Genomic DNA, 20,423 nt, shown 5'->3' on the forward strand with positions numbered 1-20,423 from the left:
ATGGACACGGTCGAGAGACAGCACGGCTACACCAAAACAATTACCCTCACAGACACCAACCAAATCACACAACATTCCAAGCCCTTTATGGGCGTTTATTTCATCATGGGGCCTTTCAGACAGACGAACGTACAGGGAGGCGGCGGACTGTGTGTACACCAGATCTGGAGGACCAGGTTCTCCAGAATATAGAGACGAACCCTTGTACATGCTCCAGGCTAGTGGCTCGCCAACATGGTGTAAGCCGAAGTTGGATTTTGTGTATCCTGCATGACATATGCTACTATCCCTATCACCCACAACGAGAGCAAATATTGCCAGCCGTGGATTTCACTCTACAGGATGGATTTTGTCGATTGTTTCTGTACCAGGCCATCACAATTATGGGTATCTGTCATCGGTCCTCTTCCCTAAAAAAGCAACCTAAACCAGACATGCCACCATCAAGCTGTATAATTGTCATCTGTGGGCCATAGACAGTCTTCGGGGAATGGTTGAGGCGCCTCATCAGCATCATTACTTGGTCTTGGTCTTGGCGACCACATACTTGGACTGGTTATTATTCCACAACGCCTTGACGGAGATATGAACCTGGACTGCGAAATACTCTGTGTGACCTGCTTGAGAATGCACCTTTGTCAGTACAAGTTATGTGGTTTCTGGACGATGGAGCACCACCCCACTTCCGCAGTAGAGTTCGCCGACACATCATCGTCTTCCCCGGAAGTTGAATAGGATGCGGAGCCCTGCAGCGTGGCCTGCTAGATCACTGGACTTCAACCCCCGCGGATTTTTACTTCTGGGGGTATGTGAAAAGCGTTGTGTATATTGGACCAGTTCAAGATGTTCAGACCTTTCAATAACGCATTTACGACCCCTGTGACGCGAATCGGAGAGAAGACATCCATGATGCGTCGTATTAACTCTTCGAACATCTGTTACGATGTGGACGCGATGTAGCTCTGTACTGTATTTCAGGAAGATTTGTTGTTTAGTTGCACGCACACCGTATGTTACCGGACAAGCCCTGGTAGTACCTTTTTCCCCTCAGTTTTCAGTCAGGAAACTGTCCCAGCTGTTTGTCGATTTTTGTTAAAGTATACGGTGAACATTAAAAAACGACTAATTATATATATATATATATATATATATATATATATATATATATATATATATATATAAAAAATATGTGTAAGAAAAACCTAATAGTACAATTAATTATTTCTTTATTTGGCAATATGAACACTTCACCTTATTGCCAAATGTAATGTGTTGCCACTTGCCAACAAAACTCAGTCTTCTAATCTAAGGTTCACTATCGCAGAGCATAAGAACCTTAATGTTGTGTCGAGTAACTTATAAACAGGCTCAAACCTTTTTTGACAACAGGTATCTTCCTCCTACTACAAACTTGTATTTCATTTTACGATGTATCTGAAACCAAGTCGGAATTCCTTCAGCATATCGAGGCATCTCAAGTTCAATTCCATCCGAAATTTCATTATATAACTTTCATTTCATTAAAATTCTTTTTAAATAATTTTTTTCAACTGGAAACTATGGCAAACAAACTTATTTATAAAACAAACAGAATACACAGATATTATGAGCTTTAGTTTTGGGATGTTAACATTGACTCGGACATTGATTTCAACTAATTTCTAATGTAAACGACCTCATAAATAAGCCTATATTTATTCCATGATAATACAGTGATCAATACTGATTGAAAACACATCGTTAAGCTAATACTAGATTTACGAAACCCCGTAAAATGTACATAAACTATTTAATTACTGCTGGTATTTCAGGTAAGACAAGCTGTAATGTAATTATTTAGGATTACATACACCACAAAAGCAAAAATACGTAAGATGTTTCTAGTTGTTCTTGCATTGTGACATATTCCTTTCCTTGTATCTTCCGTCTGCTGTACAAGAAATTATAGTTAAAATGACGCATATATTGACCATTTTGTCAAAACGAGGAAGTGCGAGAGAGGGAGCGATTGTGGATCCGTCAGCGGCCGACTGCGTTCTACGAAACAGGAATTGATAGTATAGTCTACCAGTGGAATAAGTGTCTTAACGTCTGCGGTCATTACTTTTGAATGGAACCACTCCACGGGCCCCTTGTGGCCGGTGTCTGGTTTTCATTTGATTGACCCTCATATCTATGTACGCATACATTCGTATTCATTGTTTTTGTAAGAGTGAAAGCGAGTACGTGAGTGTGTCATTGTCGCCTTGCTCATCTCATCTCATCTGGGCGTAAGGGGAAAGCTACCCATTAGACAATAGCTGGATCCGAAGCATCTTGTGTTAAGCTGAATATGTCAAAGAGGCGTTGAACTTAGAGTTGGGATTGGGTTGCTGTGGGAGAGGAGATCAGACAGCTAGGTCATCGGTTTCATCGGATTAGGAAAGGACGGGGTAGCAAGTCGGCCGTGCCCTTTCAAAGGAACCATCCCGGCATGTGCCTGGAGCTATTTAGGGAAATCACGGAAAACCTAAATCAGGATGGCCGGACGCGGGATTGAACCGTCGTCTTCCCGAATGCGAGTCCAGTGTGCTAACCACTGCGCCACGTCGCTCGGTACTTAGAGTTGATTTTGGACGGTAAGGTGGTGGTGTGGTCACGCTGTGCACTAATATCCAAAGTATATGTGAGAGTATGTGGAGCTCTTGTTATCAGAGCAGTATAGTCAGCGATGGGAGAGTATTAAAGTGGCTCATCTTTGTCAGTCACTGTCGGGGATAGTGTAGTGTGTGTCAGTGAATTTTGTGAAATAGTTTTAACCAACCCAGTAACAGTCATGGTACAATCGGAGGTATCGTAGGTAACATCACTGATTTACACGATTAGCTAGCTATTGTAGAACCGTTTTAACTAATCAAGCGGCCACAGTCAGAGGGTCAGTCAGTCACAGGAGGTGCTACTAGTAGTAAGGACAGTTTTAATGTGTACTCTATAATCCTGGTGTTAAACCAGCTGTTAATCTTGTCGATGGGACGAGTAATCCTAAACTTCTTTCCTTTTACAGTTCACCAGGTTCCACCAACAATTTCTCAGTAAAGGGGATATTACTTCGAAAGAGTGAGCTTTGGCAATACCAAGGAATTCTCCTGGTTTCGACTATATTTAAAAACCGTCACTTCAAAGGCTTTGAAGTTGTAAGCTTGACTTACGCTCCACTGCGGTCTACTAGTTGGCGTGCCACGAAGGTACTGAGGGAGGGGTTAAGTTGATAAGACACTGAACTCCTATTCCGGTGGGCATCATGATTTGGGTTTTCGATGGTTCCTTTGTCACTTATGATGAGTCCCGGGTTGGTTCTTTGGAAAGAGTTTCTTCCGCCTGTTTTTGCAAATAGTTGAGCTTCGTTGAAAATTCATTAACTATGATCTTGTTTTTCTCACTCAAGTAACTTACCGAAAAACAAGGCTGCTTATTATCCTTAGTGCTGCGGTATGGCAAGCATCTTAGGTGGTGCAGAGGAGTGTATTATAGCCCGTGTGTATTCAGATTCCAGAATCAATCAGTAGTAGGCGAGGTAAGTACTAGAGCATTTGTTCCATAATACTGTTCGACGAAAAACTTCAGTATACACACTTGAAATTGCATCTACATTTTGTCACGGCTGCGTCTCCTATACAGGCGTCTAGCAACTGTTTCGCCCTTATTTGACTTTGACAGCCTCTCCTCTTATCAGAACGTTATCGATTATATGACCAAACGTTTCTTTAGAAATGTGATCTATTCTTCGCGGACAATGGTAATGAGGGCAGTCGTCGAATTGAGTATTTGTTTCCTGACACGAAGCTGTTGTTTCGAAGTATTTGATGAATATTCAGCGCGCTTCAAATTAACATTCGTAGGAGGACAGTCCAGAGTCGGAATGGCTTTCGTTGTGTTAGTCTTCCCCTGCAAACCATACGGAAGGAAAGACTCGTCCTTCGTGCTGAAACAAGCAAAGTTAATTCCCAGAGTATTGCTAGATACTAAAAGGCACCAAGATGGTTAACTTCTATACATACTACAAAAGTATGTGCTGTATCTGAGCAGCCTCCTTAGATTGTTTGCAGATGACGCTGTAATTTGCCGTCTAGTAAAATCACCAGACGATCAATTCCAATTACAAAATGATTTAGAGAGAATTTCTGTATGGTGCGAAAAGTGGCAACTGGCACTAAACAAAGAAAAGTGTGAGGTCATCCACATGGATACTAAAGGAAATCCGATAAATTTTGGGTATACGATAAACCGCACAAATCTAAGGGCTGTCAATTCGACTAAATACCTAGGAATTACAACCACGAGCAACTTAAATTGGAAAGACCACATAGACAATATTGTGGGGAAGGCGAAACAAAGACTGCGCTTTGTTGGCAGAACACTTAGAAGATGCGACAAACCCACTAAAGAGATAGCCTGCATTACACTTGTCCGTCCTCTGCTGGAATATTGCTGCGCGATGTGGGATCCTTACCAGGTAGGATTGACGTTGGACATCGAGAAAGTGCACAGAAGGGCAGCTCGTTTCGTGTTGTCGCGCAATAGGAGTGAGAGTGTCACTGATACGGTACGCGAGTTGGGGTGGCAGTCACTGAAACAGTTTTCTTTGCAGCGAGATCTATTTACGAAATTTCAGTCACCAACTTTCTCTTCCGAATGCGAAAATATTTTGTTGACACCTATCTACGTAGGGAGAAATGATCATCGTAATAAAATAAGAGAAATCAGAGCTCGAACGGAAAGATTTAGGTGTTCCTTTTTCCCACGAGCCATTCGAGAGTGGAATGGTAGAGAATTCAGGCACTTAATTTCAGAGTAATTGTGTAGATGTATGTACATTTCACATTCCTCTTAAACAACTGGATCGATTTCAGCCAAACTTGATAGCCCATACATATTACTTACTATCTGGAAAGAAGTACTGTGGGGGGTAAGAACCAGCAACCTCCCACTGGGATGGGGGCTAGGCAGATAGAGGGGGAGGAAGATATGGACTAAGAGAAGAGTGGAATAAATACATGCCCGGGGAACTACGGCTTCTCGGTTAATATATTTACAGCGGTTACCTACGGTACTGAGTCCGACCTGTTATGAAGTGTCAAGTGTGTCGTGTGGTCGAATGCCATGAGTGCTAGTGCTGTGTTATGCAAGAAGAGAAGGGGCAGTCATGAGAGATTGCAGAGAGGCCTTCTCCTTGTCGTTCAAACACTGACAGCGAATATTTGTCCTAACATCACGATTCGAACTGGTTGTGTAGGAGTAAAGCGTCACACAAGTTGGTGGATCTTCTATCTATGTGTGAATGAAACGTCGGGTGTGGATCAGATTAGTTCACTCAAATGCGGAAAAAAACTAGACACTACACAAGGAAGAATATATATAGAAATTCCTTGTGGCAGAGTCTTCCTCGAAGATCTAACGTAGTAAAAATTGGAGGCCCAATACTTCCCTAGAAACCTGGCAGTCGTCTTTCTATACTGTAATTGCACTTACTTGCTTTTTCAGTTTGTGATTAAAGAGGGTGTAAAATGACGTAAAGCGCCACTTTCTTTGAATAAAATGGCTGCTGTTTGAATTGGTCCCCAAGCAGATGCTACTCTATACTGCACTCCTACTTGAAACAATAATCTTATTATTTCTACGAATAAAGTAAGATACCTACATGCGGTGAGGAAGGATGTCTCCTTTACTACGAGTACTGATACTTACAGCGCCTTTACAATCGTCTTTAATCGTCGAAGCAAGATAATTAGAATAATGAAAGAGAAGGAAAATCACAGAACCTGTTAAATGGAATGAAGTCTAATACGGACAGATTAAGGATAGGGAGTAAAATAAAGAGGAGAGATCAACGTGATAAGAAGTAGTAGAAATGGAATTAGCGATAAATTAAACATTAACATTTGGAACCACGAAGTAGACGAAACGTCAGAATTTTTCTACCTTGGAAGCCAAATTACGTATGACGGATGAAACAAGGAGAATATTACAAGAGGACTAGCAGAATTAAAAAAAGGCATTTCTATCGAAAAGAATTCTAATAATGTCAAACGTAGGCCCTCATTTGAGGAAATGTTTGGGAATGTACATTTGGAGCACATTATTGTATGAAAGTGGATCACAGATTGTAGAAAAATGGAAAAAGGAGAATCGAACCTTTGAGTATGAGGCAGTAAAAGGATGTTCAAAATTAGGTGGACTGGTAAGGTAAAGAATGAGTTGGTTCTCCGCAGAATCGGAAAGGAAAGAAGTATATGGACAACACTGAAAAGAAGGGACAAGATGATAGGACATTTGTTAAGACATTAGCGAATAACTTCCGTGGAACTGGTGGGAGCTGTACAGGGTAAAGCTGTAGGAGTAGAGAGAGACTGCAATGCATCCAACAAGAGTAGTGTGAAACGAGGAGTTTGGTGCAGAAGAGGAAGTAATGGTTGACAGGATCAGATCAGTAAGAAGAGTGATGACCCAAAAATAAATAAGTAAAATGGTTAATAAGAAGCTTTTAAACTTGTCAAACTCCCAATTATTGATTTCTTAGTCACGTTACCGACTAACAGAAAGTAGGAATGACGTACTGACCGGCTTCGGTCAGGGACCTATTGTACAATGCTATGGATAGCCTGTAGGACAAGTGTTATGCAAAAAGTATATTTGAAAACTGTAGTAATATATACACAATACCTAGGTTTTTACTTAAGAACAGGTGTCATATATCACATAAAATAATTGTCAAAATATAACATGTGATTCAAAGGTAGATGCATGGAGTGTCAATTACACAATTCTCCAAACAATGTATAAAATAAAATGACAAAGAATCGCTGTTATGACCAGTATTATCTTTGTAATACAATACTACGAAAATGTTGAATATTTTTTAATTTTCTAAGCATTTCCTTCCGATAACAAGACATTATTTAAAAATGTTATAATTTGACAATTGTAGATATACGTAGGTGACATCTGTTATTAACAAAAACTGAAAGTATTTTGTATATCTTACTACAATTTCCAAACGTCATTTCTGCATAAAACGTGTTCTGTATCCATAACGTTGGAGAATCGTCTATGAGCAAAACTGGTCATACAATTAAAAATAAGTTATGCAGCAGCTTCGCTCGTTATAATATGTCTATTCTACGATTTATCAAAGCTGTGAAACGCAGCCAACAAAAACTATAATAGAAAGTAATTAGAACGAGCCACTCATTGTCACAATTAAGATACGTTCAGTGACTGACTCATTTGTTTGAGTGATAGTTACGTAATTGACCCAGGATAAAATTGGTGGGTCGGTTTCGCATCTCTGTAGAAAGTGTCGTTCGATATGTTTGACTACACATTGACACGAAACTTACATAGCCTGCACATTTAAAAAAAATGCAAAAAAGTCAAAAAGTAATCAATACTATCCACTCATTTACTGGGCGTTGATGGCGCGCCTACGCAAAAGAGTCAATTATACTGTACTGAACACTAATAAGGGTCGTGTGCATGACAGGTGTTTTCATTTACGTATTCTGAAAACATACAGCGCCACCTATTGATCAATTTTCACACAATTTTTTTCTTCTGCCATACGTTTTCCCCCTTCTCCTATAATATTCCGTTGCAATTTGACATCATTCTGACCCGTGGTGTTATTTCTAAGCGGTTTGAAAGTTTAACTGTAATTATAATCACCCTGTAGCTACTTTCACTGAGACTGGTGAGGAAAACAAGTACTCCATAGAAAAGTTACACGAGACAGCATGAAAGACAGGCCTTCCAATGTCGTATGAGAAGGTGCCTTCTGGACTAGACAGCAAAGCCAATTTAGAAAGAGCCACCAAACTTAGAAAACATACATAAAAATATGGAATGGCTACAATTAATGAGTGATACTCTGTAATACGAAACTTAGGCCGTACAAGACAGTTGTCTTCCCTAAAGTCATATATGCATCAGAAACTACATCTCTCGGAGACCATTCGAAAACTGATGAAATTGAAAAGGAAGAGCGGAAAATTGTAAGAAAAAGATTTGGCCTCTCTAATATAAATGACACATATTAAAATAAAAATCACGGACCTATACACAGCACTAGACACGTTTACCGATGCAATACGTAGAAGGCGCCTGCAATTCTACGGTCACATCTATAAAGTGGACACCAGTAGGCAAAAAAAAAAAAACTACATGCTATTCTTCTTTTTCTTCTTTTAGTGTTCAACCATGAGGTTGGTTTGCAGCAGAGCGCCATTCCTCTCTTCTGTCTGCCTTCCTCTTTATTTCCCCGTACGGGTTACATCCAACGTCATTCATGATCTGTTGCGTGTATGATATTTGTGGTCGCCCCCGCCGATTCCTTCCCTCAATAGCTTCTTCTGCTATTGTTCCAATAATGTTGTTGTGTCGTAGGATGTGCCCTACAAGTTTGTCTCTTCTTGTTTGGATGTGCCTCCACAGAGATCTGATTTCCTGTACTCTTCTGAGCACCTCTTCATTTGTTACTTTGTCTCTCCAGCTGATCTTCATCATCCTTCTATGGCACCACATCTCCAGGGCCCTAGCCGTCTTCTCTCTTCTCTTCCAATTGTCCAAGTTTCACATCCGTATAGCGCCACACTCCAAACGAAACCTTTCATGATACGTTTCCTTATTTCCAGACTGATGTTGTTGCTGGTGAGTAAATTCCTTCTCCGATTAAATACACTTTTGGCCTTTTGTGTTCTGATCGCAATTTCTTTCCGGCTTCCCTTGCGATTTTGCTTCCCAGGTAAGTAAATTCCTCTATCACTTCCAGCTCCTCTCTTCCACTTTTCATTTTCAGAGGTTCATATTCTGCTCCTGTACTGCATACCATCACTTTAGTCTTTTTCTTGTTTATTCTCATTCCATACTGATTGCATAGAATTTTTTCCATTCTTCTGAGGACTTCCTCTAGATCACCTTTTGTCTCCGTGACTATAGCAATATCATCTGCATAACGTAGCATGACTATCTTCTGCCCATTAATTTTGATCCCCACCTCAGTAGTTTCTCGAACTTGGTCTATAGCTTCCTGGATGTAAGCATTGAATATAAGAGGAGAGAGAGCATATCCATGCCTTACCCCTTTTCTGATATTTGCTTCTTGTTCCTGGTGACAGTTCCTAATCACTGCCACCTCATTCTTATAGAGGCTGAGTATCACACGAATGTCTTTGTACTTTATTCCACTTTTCCTCAGCACTCTGAACATCTCTTGCCAGATAACGTTATCAAATGCATTTCCCATGTCTACAAAGGCAATATAAGTTGGTTTATTTTCCTGTAATTGCTTTTCGATACCGAGTCTCAGTGCCAGAATCGCCTCTCTTGTTCCCAATCCCCTTCTGAAACCAAACTGATCTTCACTCAGCATATCCTCCACCTTCTCTTCATTTCTCTTCAGAACTATTTTTATGAGAATTTTTGATGCATGTGATGAATGCTATTATAAATTCAAAAAAGGAGAAAAACTATTTGGTTAGAAAAAGTTAAGCAGGACTTTGAGAAATAAGTGCCACCGGAGATATTATCAGAGGACTCAAAGTCTTTGGTATCCTTGTCACAAATCACACATTCGCGGAGAAAGCTAAAAGAGAGGAAAAAAAAGTCTGGAAAACAATGGAGGGAGGGAAGTAAGAAGCAACACTACGAATTCGTGAAGAAAATTTGGGAAGAGATGCAGGAAATTAAGTTGTCAGATCAAGCTAACAAGTGCAAACGCGCTCTTTAACTGGGCATAAAAAGTAAGAAAGAAGAATAACGCCAACAATTATTCGATAGATCGAACAGTAAAATGGTTGAAAGAATTATGCAGAGTGCAACACAATTATAGCAAAAATCGACACGGGTGGAAGTATGCAATAGAAGCAGAGATGTTACACTGAACATGGGCTTACAAACGAGCCGTTCACAAGACAATTTATTGCTAATCTACGGTTAACAATCACCACTACCTTCAGTAGAAAGATTGTCCCTGTCAGTACAAATACATTTCAAAATATAAATGATTCGATTTATTCTCCAACTAACTGGGCTCAAATTTTGCGTGTGACTATTGTTGCAGCAGTTAATTTGTTACAATTTACTGTACACTCGTTCCAGTTAGAGCAGGTGTTCCACGTGCAGACCTCGCAATAGGATGCAAGACTGCACTCTTCTCTACGGTGCCTTACAATCACGAGTCGTCTCCTAAAGCTCGACAACTCTGCACACTTCCCTCCTTTAAACCGTTTCAACGGGAGTGCTCTGTACTTCACATATGAGATGACCCCAGGCAGAAATATCCACAGGATTGAGCTGAGGCGATCTTGCAGGTCGAGCACAGAGCTTGCTCGACCTACCCATCTGGGACTACAGGGGCGCGTTACAAGTCGCCGTACTTCGGCAGGAAAATCTACCAGTAGTCCATCACAGATCCACCACACTCTCCAACCAGGAACTACTGCGAGAAGTTGAGACCAATACGATTGTACGAGGCCGTGCCGAAAAGTAATGCCTCCGATTTTTTACGTGAAAACTCTTAAATCTTTTTAAATAAAACAAACTCCATTAACAGTCTACATCTCTATTCTTCATTTCTATATATTAATTTCTCAACACAGTCATCCGGCCGATGAGCTCATTTCTCCCAACGAAAGACCAGAGTGTTGATACTGTCACTGTAGAATGTTTGACTTTGTTGGCACAGCCACAACCTCACTCCTGTTGGCAATGCTTCATCACTATCAAAGTGAAGTCCACGAAGGTATCCTTTACATTTTGGAAACAGTTGAAGAAAAGATAGAGCCAAGTCGAGCCGGCCTCTATGGCCGAGCGGTTCTAGGTGCTTCAGTCTGGAACCGCGCTGCTTCTACGGTCATAGGTTCGAATCCTGCCTCGGGCATGGATGTGTGTGATGTCCTAAGGTTAGTTAGGTTTAAGTAGTTCTAAGTGTAGGGGACTGATGACCTCAGATTTTACGTCCCATAGTGCTTAGAGCCATTTGAACCATTCTGAGCCATGTCGAGACTGCATGGATGATGATCGATGTCAGTGAACCCAAGACGTTGGACTGTTGCAGATGTCGCAGCGCACGTGTGTTGTCTTGCATGTCGTGCCGAAGGAGAGTGCGCTCCACGTGTGGGCGAACTCTTCGAATTCGAAACTCTATTACAGCACGCGGTTTCTCGCGCACCGATATACACTCCTGGAAATTGAAATAAGAACACCGTGAATTCATTGTCCCAGGAAGGGGAAACTTTATTGACACATTCCTGGGGTCAGATACATCACATGATCACACTGACAGAACCACAGGCACATAACACAGGCAACAGAGCATGCACAATGTCGGCACTAGTACAGTGTATATCCACCTTTCGCAGCAATGCAGGCTGCTATTCTCCCATGGAGACGATCGTAGAGAGCTGGATGTAGTCCTGTGGAACGGCTTGCCATACCATTTCCACCTGGCGCCTCAGTTGGACCAACGTTCGTGCTGGACGTGCAGACCGCGTGAGACGACGCTTCATCCAGTCCCAAACATGCTCAATGGGGGACAGATCCGGAGATCTTGCTGGCCAGGGTAGTTGACTTACAGCTTCTAGAGCACGTTGGGTGGCACGGGATACATGCGGACGTGCATTGTCCTGTTGGAACAGCAAGTTCCCTTGCCGGTCTAGGAATGGTAGAACGATGGGTTCGATGACGGTTTGGATGTACCGTGCACTATTCAGTGTCCCCTCGACGATCACCAGTGGTGTACGGCCAGTGTAGGAGATCGCTCCCCACACCATGATGCCGGGTGTTGGCCCTGTGTGCCTCGGTCGTATGCAGTCCTGATTGTGGCGCTCACCTGCACGGCGCCAAACACGCATACGACCATCATTGGCACCAAGGCAGAAGCGACTCTCATCGCTGAAGACGACACGTCTCCATTCGTCCCTCCATTCACGCCTGTCGCGACACCACTGGAGGCGGGCTGCACGATGTTGGGGCGTGAGCGGAAGACGGCCTAACGGTGTGCGGGACCGTAGCCCAGCTTCATGGAGACGGTTGCGAATGGTCCTCGCCGATACCCCAGGAGCAACAGTGTCCCTAATTTGCTGGGAAGTGGCGGTGCGGTCCCCTACGGCACTGCGTAGGATCCTACGGTCTTGGCGTGCATCCGTGCGTCGCTGCGGTCCGGTCCCAGGTCGACGGGCACGTGCACCTTCCGCCGACCACTGGCGACAACATCGATGTACTGTGGAGACCTCACGCCCCACGTGTTGAGCAATTCGGCGGTACGTCCACCCGGCCTCCCGCATGCCCACTATACGCCCTCGCTCAAAGTCCGTCAACTGCACATACGGTTCACGTCCACGCTGTCGCGGCATGCTACCAGTGTTAAAGACTGCGATGGAGCTCCGTATGCCACGGCAAACTGGCTGACACTGACGGCGGCGGTGCACAAATGCTGCGCAGCTAGCGCCATTCGACGGCCAACACCGCGGTTCCTGGTGTGTCCGCTGTGCCGTGCGTGTGATCATTGCTTGTACAGCCCTCTCGCAGTGTCCGGAGCAAGTATGGTGGGTCTGACACACCGGTGTCAATGTGTTCGTTTTTCCATTTCCAGGAGTGTATTTAGCTACATAAGGCAATTTTTATTTTTACTTTATCTCGGTAAATATATATATATATATATATATATATATATATATATATATATATATATATACTCTATCCCTACCAAATGGCCACTTTGCCCTTCGCGATGGGGCCAAGTGGCCATGAGGTGGCCACTTTGCCCGATATAAAATACAGAATTTATACTGAATTTCTAGTGTAAGTGAAAGTGTATTTTCAAAATAAAAACATTGTTATCAACGTAGAAAATGAAAGTTTCACACTGAGTTTATTTACAAACATCACAAATAAAGTCATTGTCTTCTTCTTCACACCCAGCACAAGCCTCATGTGCCCATCGTAAACAGCCTGAACACCTTATCCATCCTTCATTTTCGCTTGACTTGGAATATAAGTCCCCACAGAAAAAGCAATCAGTATCACTCAAGTCACTGTCCGAGTCATTAAACAAAGCACACTTCGCGATTTCGATTTCGTTTTCTGCTTTCCTTTAACCTCTTCTTTGCTTCCTTCATTCCTCTTCTTATTCTGTTTTTCTTTTTTCAGTTTCAGCTTTATTTTCTTAAGTCTTTCCTTTTCTTCTTTTGTGGCTACTAGTTCTATCTTGAAAGGGCTTGAGGTCAAAACTGCAGCTGTTCCTTTTTTTCGTTTATTTTCTCGTTTGATAATATTTGCTTTAGGGATTTGAACAATATCCTGTGGGCTTACAGCAAAAGGATAGGGCGTATTGGTCTTGGAGATGCTGATTAAATCACATGAAGTACTGCAATGAGGCAGTGGGCTGGATTGGCTATTTGAAACTCTCAGTAGTTTTGTAAACAACATACAATACTATTATTTTTCATTGAAAATATATTTTACTTCATGTCAGGCAAACTGGCCACAGTCAGGCACAGTGGCCACAGACGTGGCTACTTTGCCCTCTTTGCCGTCATTACATAATTGCCATACTACCGGCTAACCGAGCAACGCGTTACACAGAGACATCATTTTGTAGCCCAAATACACCTACCTCTTTTAAGATGTTACTATCAGTTGCCTGTACTATGAATGAAAGTTTGGTTAATTAAATACACTTACCTTACATCAGGACATTGAAAAACACGAAAATATTCAATAACTTTTAAACAAGTGATCAGAACAGCTTCCACCTTCAACACATCTGAGATGGCGTACCAATGGAATAGTTGTCGCGTCCGCCGCTGTGTAGCAGCACCGTACAGTGCGGTAACAGCCAGTGGCCACTATGCCCGCAGTGGCCAATATGCCCACCCTTACCCTACTGCCTCCTGACCGTTTCCACCTGCTTGACTGTACACAAACACCATCTCGGCTTTTTCCCGACGTATGTACCGCACAATTCTGCTACTTACTGTACGCTGCGTCAACCACACAGCCTGCAACACCCAAGGAACACAGGGTACCTGGTCAGAGGAACTGTCATTCGTCATGCATTTCCGGACACATGTTCATAAGACCTTTTTTCCTCCATTTACAGTCAGTAATCCGTCCCTGCAGTTTGCTGGTTTCTTTAATGTTCATCCTGTGCAACGTGAAGAGGTAGGCTGGTAACCTTCTCCGCTTGATCCAGTCATCTACTACGCGCTGTCCTTCCTCGCGGTCTTCTGCCTTCGATATTGCCTTGCAAGACTGCCTTTTCTAAATCATCACCTTCCTTCTGAAAATGTGCCGAAGGAACTGGAAGTATCTTTGGCTGAGACTAGAAGATAAACTTCTTTTAATGCTAAGTTCTTCTATAATGGAATGATGGAAGCATTTGTCCTTCTCTTTGTCCATACTAAACGTGACATCGTCCGCCGACATCTCGAAGGCATCAGTTCGGCTCTTATCACTGGCTTTCACGATCCAGTTCTCGCAGTCATTCGCTACCTCCAGATCCTTAAGCTCCCTGTAATTTGAATTTAATCTGAATCTTGGCGATTAATAACCATTAGTTTCGTTTCACGTTTACTTCTAGGTCGAAACTTAAAACTAATAATTTTAAGTCTGGAGATCAGACCACTAAGTTCTTCCTCACTTCCTAAAATGAGGTTAGCATCATTTGCAAAGCGTATATCGTTGTGTTTTCGGGAGTGGTGCCCCCACTTCTTATATACCTGAAAAATGTCGCATTACCGCTTTGTTCTGCTGGTAAAATACTTTATTTATACAATCAGTTTCATTTCTCTGAGCATCATCAAGTTCATAAAAGTATTTACAGCATCATGTTAGATGAAATATAAAATCCTCATCGTCAGCTGATAAAACCGTGAATAATACACTGTTATCGTACCGTAATACATATTGCGCCGCCAGTCTCAAAAAACAGTGCTGGAGAGTTTAACGCTGATTAGAGATTTAACATGAATGTGTACACTCCCCAGCACAGTTTTTATAGACTGACGACGTGATTTATATTACGATACGATGACAGTGAGTTATTCATGCTTTTATCGTCTGACGATAACGATTTTATATATCACCTAACATGATGCTGTGAATACTTTTATAAGCCTGGTGAAGGTCAGACGACTGAAACTGCTTATAAAGTATTTTACCAACAGCTAAAGGCGAAAATATGACATTTTTCAAATGAAGAGTGTCGATTTTCCAGCCGCTAGTTGTAATTCCATCATCCTGCCAACCAGTACTCCTGTGATGACATACTCTGCATATATGTTGTAGATCTGATGTGACAGTATACAGTCGTGTGTGACTCTCTTTGTCACATCGAAAAATTCAGAGTATTCACCATCCACCTTTATGGTTGCAGTATGGCTGTTAAAAGAGAACTTTTAGTAATGATACTAGACGTTTTGGAGCCCCAAGCTCATTGAGAACAAGCGAAAACTTGTCCCAAAGACACAATCAGAGTCCTTTTTGTAAGGAAGGGAACAAGTGAAGGCAGGAACACAGAACTCACGACATTTTACAGTTACCTGCCACTAATTTTCTGATGATTTTGATATAGGGAAACCGTCGTCTCCGGTGGTTTATTCGGTTTTCTATCCCAACTACCTTTGTTTTTGTTAAAGTTTGTTCACGACAGTGAAACAGTGCAGCTTGCGATTACCAAAACGTATAACGCAAAACACGGAGTAATGAAACAATCCCCTGACGAAATGAGTGCACTTTTACCACAGTGTGTACAGAACAAATGCAGAACTGCTCAAAATGTTGACGAACGTGATCACGGAAGTGTGCCCAGAGAAGAGCATCCCAGGAGTTTGGTGCACTACCATCGCTCTTGCGACGTTCTAGCATCCAAGTGCATACGAGTATCGACCGCAGTCTCGTAATCTACGTTCTGTCGATGATCCCAGAAGAGAAAGTCTGCTGGTGCTCGTATACTGTCTGGTGACAGAGCTAGAACTACCGCGACCAAGCCATTGTTGTCCAAACTGGACATCAGTGTGGTTCCTAACATCGAGTGGAAAGTGTGTAGGCGCTCCGTCTTCTTGAAACCACATAAGCTGACGGATTCTTAGCGGTACTGTAGGAGCATATGTTGGAAAAAACACTTTATACATAACTACGTTCAGTTTATCGGGAAGAAGGTAAGGTCCAATAAAGTAACGCGCTGAAAGGCTCGCCACACCAGTGTGTGTGGGTTTTCGTCACAATATACTCTTGAACATGTCCCCTCTTGTAAACACCACCTCGTCTATAAACAACAAGAAAACTGGAAAAAAATGGTTCAAATGGCTCTGAGCACGATGGGACTTAACATCTAAGGTCATCAGTGCCCTAGAACTTAGAAGTACGTTAACCTAACTAACCCAAGGACATCACTCACATTCATGCCCGAGGTAGGATTCGAACCTGCGACCGTAGCGGTCGGGTGGTTCCAGACTGAAGCGCCTAGAACCACTCGGCCATACAAACCGGCGAAAACTGAGAAATTATGTTTATAAATTGTCCTACTCTATGGCCATGGTTCAACAACCGTGATATATTTCCAGTAGGAAAAAAACAATCTAGGTTAAAAAACAGCATAGCTTTCACTGGCACGTTTCACCTTTTTGATGCAGAAATCGTATAGGAACTGCGGGTAACGGACTACCCATAAGCAGTCGAAATTTGGGTAGGCGCCTTCGGCAAAGGCATGCAATCTTGACACTTCCAAGCTTTATACAAATATTGGTATATAAATTGTACCGGCTGTGAACACATTTTCGTAACAATAATTGCGTCAAGCCTGGAAGTGTGGCCCTCTGTAAGCATAGCTGCATGCTTTCGCCGAAGATGCACACACAAATGTCGACTAATTATGATCAATACGTTACCCACAGATCATACACTATTTCTGAAGATGTTTCAAAGAGGTAAAACACGTCAATGAAGCGTATGCTATTTTTGCAACCTAGACTGTTTTTTCCTACAGAAAAATTGTGGTTTTCTACACATTGCTTTCGTGTTACAAATTTCACTCGACTTGCGAAGTCCACTTGTTGCAAAGACTGCACATTCTGTGGATTATACAGGTGCTGTTGTTGTTGTTCATGTAAATTCTCCATTCAGTTGTCGGGCTTGTGTTCACAGCCCATTCACCGAGCAGACTAACTGTTGGCATGATTGTCATCAGTCAGCATGACACATTTCCTTCCAAATCGGGCATTCTGACATACCTCGCACGGTCAGCATCAGAGAAGGATCAGTTTTCTCCTAGGCGCCTAAGTACACCTGCAGAATTACCGTGATGTGATTGCCGTCGTTGCGGGAACAGCTCAGTATAGCGTTCGCTGTTGTGTCGTTTTTCCACTGCACTCAGCGAATTTACACACGAGTTCAATATCGGCGCTCTCTTCATCATTATTTCTATCGGTGCTGCTGTGTATCACTGTTGATGTACAACGGACAGTACCGGAGAAATGAACCTGTGAAAGAACGGAGCAGCACTGAATGCAAGGGCGAAGAGTAAAATTGGCATTATTTTGTCAACAGCCCAAGTACCGTGGATGAACTGAATAAGTTTGCCTCCAAAAAAGGCAAACAGCCCATGTCGTCGACGCTTGCTCTCAAAATGGTTCAAATGGCTCTGAGAACTATGGGACTTAACATCTGAGGTCATCAGTCCCCTAGAACTTAGAACTACTTAAACCTAAACAACCCAAGGACATCACACACATCCATGCCCGAGGCAGGACTCGAACCTGCCACCGTAGCAGTCTCGCGGTTCCGGACTGAAGCGCCTAGAACCGAACGGCGACCGCGGACGGCGACGCTTGTTCTGTTATGCACATATTTTCAGTGTATTACAGAACGAAAGATAAAAGGGGATGACAAATCAAACGAAATGCAATTACCCAATAATGAGTACCAGGAGACCATGGGTTCCTTATACCAGACTACTCACAAAATATCCATGAACAACCTCCAAGATTTTGTCTGTGGAGTTTCGGTTCGCCCTGTATACCGTTCTCATCCCCTTCTGTTAGAGCTTGGTTAACAGGGTGATGAATGGGTGACATGAAATGGTCGACTGTGTGAGGTTATATTCATTTATTTCTAATTTTTATTTATTTTTATTCATCCAAAGATCTTTTCAGTATGATATAGGATTTGTCAAGTAATACGACACAAATCAGTAGGTCAAAATATACGAAACGTGATCAAAAAGTAATGGGAATTTTTTAATTTCACGCGCTTTATATTTCCAATTGCCAATTATTTTTATCTCGCTGATACAAAAGTTTCTGACACATGTTTAAATTTTCAGCTGTTCTGGATATTTAGTTTACTGTTGACAGTCGAAAAAGTTTTTCTACTCTTCGGCGAATTTTTACTTTCGAAGAAGGTGGATCAAAGAATGTGCATCAAATTTCGCATGGAAAATGGAATAAAGTGCAGCACCGCATTCGAAATGTCGACTGTGGCTTTTGGCGGATCTACAATGAGTAAAACAAGAGTTCACGGAAGGTATAAAAGTTTCAAATAGGGTCCGAGAAGACACTGAAGACGACTATAGCCCTGTACCTCTTGTACATCAATTACTGACGACAATGTGGAAGAAGGAAAGAAAATAGTTCTGTAAAATCGCCGGATCACCATCGGAGAGGCTGCTGATGATGTCGACATATTCTTTGGCTCATGGCAAGCAATTGTTTTGGATGTTTTGGACATGAAACATGTAGTAGCACAAAGTTTGTTCAGAAACTGTTGAATTTCGAGCAAAAACAACGCCGCATAGACATCGGTCAGGAATTGTTAAATGAAGCCTATCACGATCCAGAACTTCTAAAGAACGTTATAACAGGCGCCGAAACAGGGATATACGGGTATGATGTTAAAATCAAGACCCAGTCATCCCGATGGAAACTACCTAAAGAGGCAAGACCGAAAATTATTCGACAAGTTCGATCACATGCGAAGGGCCTTCTCACTGTTTTCTTCGATTACAATGGGATAGTGCCTCATGAGTTCCTGCGTTATGGTCGCACGGTCGATGAGGAATACTACCTGGACGTCTTGCGCCGTTTGCGTGAAGCAGTCCGAAGAAAGCGGCCAGAACTGTGGCAAAACCACTCGTGCAAAGTGCATGACGATAATGCTCCTATTCACACGTCAATGCTCGTTCGTGATTTCTTGACACTAAAAACTAACGATTATGTTGCCTAAGCCACCGTATTCGCTGGACATAGCCTCTTGCAAGTTCTTCCTGTTCCCGAGGCTGAATAAAACCATGAAAGGTCGTCGTTTTGCCACCATTGATGAGACACAAACAGAATTGCTGTAGGAGCTGAAAACCATAACGAAAAGTGAGTTCCAGAAGTGCTTCCAAGATTGGAAAAGCGTTGGTACAAGACTATTATATCTGAGGAGGATTACTTTGAAGATGAGAAATTTATGTTTATGACTAAATAAAGATTCTTTAAGAAAAACGAAAATTACCATTACTTTTTGATCACGCGTCGTAGAACATACATACACCACTGGCCATTAAAATTGCTACACCAAGAAGAAATGCAGATGATAAACGGGTATTCATTGGACAAATATATTATATTACAACGGACATGTGCTTACATTTTCACGTAATTTGGGTGCATAGATCCTGAGAAATCAGTACCCAGAACAACCACCTCTGGCCGTAATAACGGCCTCGATACGCCTGGGCATTGAGCCAAACAGAGCTTGGATGGCGTGTACAGGTACAGCGGCCCATACAGCGTCTACACTATACCACAGTTCATCAAGAGTAGGGACTGGCGTATTGTGACGAGCCAATTGCTCGGCCACCATTGACCAGACGTTTTCAATTGGTGAGAGATGTGGAGAATGTGCTGGCCAGGGCAGCAGTTGAACATTTTCTGTATCCAGAAAGGCCCGTACAGGACCTGCAACATGCGGTCGTGCATTATCCTGTTTAAATGTAGGGTTTCGCAGGGATCGAATGAAGGGTAGAGCCACAGGTCGTAACACATCTGAAATGTAACGTCCACTGTTCAAAGTGCCGTCAATGCGAACAAGAGGTGACCGAGACGTGTAACCAATGGCACCCCATACCATCACGCCAGGTGATACGCCAGTATGGCAATGACGAATACACGCTTCCAATATGCGTTCACCGTGATGTCGCCAAACACGGATGCGACCATCATGATGCTGTAAACAGAACTTGGATTCATCCGAAAAAATGACGTTTTGCCATTCGTGCAACCAGGTTCGTCGTTGAGTACACCATCGCAGGTGATCCTGTCTATGATGTAGCATCGAGGGTAACTGCAGCCATGGTCTCCGAGCTGATAGTCCGTGCTGCTGCAAACGTCGTCGAACTGTTCGTGCAG

Source organism: Schistocerca cancellata, chromosome 2 (assembly GCF_023864275.1).
Source record: "Schistocerca cancellata isolate TAMUIC-IGC-003103 chromosome 2, iqSchCanc2.1, whole genome shotgun sequence".
NCBI lineage: Eukaryota > Metazoa > Arthropoda > Insecta > Orthoptera > Acrididae > Schistocerca > Schistocerca cancellata.